We start from the raw sequence: 1256 nt of genomic DNA on the forward strand, positions 1-1256 counted from the left end.
CTGTCCTATCGAAACACTATAAAAGTTTGAAGGTAGCATTTAACCCAGGATTCTTGTGGGTTGCCACAAAACAATACAAGAACGGTCTTCAGCTCACAGCCTGGTCAGTCAAAACATTGCCCTAGTACACATAGAAGAATGGGTTTAACACCTAACTTGGCCTAATTTGTTAGAATAAACAAGCTTTGTTACCTGCATTTTAAAAAGCCTTCCCAAATTGCTATGGCAGCTTGGTGCCCTCCAGATATTATGGGTTTTTAACCCCATCTTTCCCAGCCAGTGGTGAGGAATGCTGTGAGTTGTAATCCCAAACAGCTGGAGGGTATAGCTTCATCTATCCCTCGTCTAGAGATAACACAGCCTACCACTAAAAAGATGTTCATAATGTATACAGAAAACACTGCATAAATAACAATCCTTTAGGATAGGTAAGCAATTTGTGGCCATCCAGATGTTTTGGCCTATAACCCGATCAACCGTAGCCAGCACAGCCAATAGTGAGGGATGATGGGAGTTGTAGACCAAAATATCCCACGGGCCACAAATTCCTAGCCCTGTTTTAAAGGAGAAGTATGTTCCTATTGCAACTCTTCCTGTATGCATTATGTTCATCTTTCTTTATAGAAATGAAATAGGACCTAATATCTCTCTAAGCCAAGAACAGGTAACCTTTGCTTAAGACAAAGCATCAGATTACAACCTCCACCACTGAGAACTCCTATGCAAAATAAAGCTCCCATACAAAAAAGGAAAACAGCCCAGCCTGTTTAATGGTGATGTTTATCTTTGGTTCATATGTTTCAAATGTTGGGATGTATTTCTTAGGGCAGCACAACACTACCTCTTTGAGCTGGCTCTTCAATTTATTTATTTAAAAAAAATAATGGACGAGGTTTGGCTGGGGTGGAAAATTAGGGTCAAGGACTATTAAGCATAGCAATATTGTGCTTAAAAACAAAAGGAATATTCCCACCTGCACAAAAGAGCTAAATTCAACCACCAGTATATTTATGGTCCTAAGAGAAATGTTTTAATTTCAAAGCAGTATCCTTTAAGATAAACCAATTGCTTATGAGAAATATGTGATATAAGTAACTTTAAAATTTTGTTTATCTTATAAAGGCAAAAAGCAAAGACCTCTTGTTTCTTTGTAAACCATCTACATTTATGGCACTGTTAATAATAAATACACCTTTCATAGGGAAGGCAGATCTACACATTACTTTATTGTAAGTGCTCAGTTAGAAATTGATGTG

Source organism: Elgaria multicarinata, chromosome 2 (genome assembly GCF_023053635.1).
Source record: "Elgaria multicarinata webbii isolate HBS135686 ecotype San Diego chromosome 2, rElgMul1.1.pri, whole genome shotgun sequence".
Classification (NCBI taxonomy): domain Eukaryota; kingdom Metazoa; phylum Chordata; class Lepidosauria; order Squamata; family Anguidae; genus Elgaria; species Elgaria multicarinata.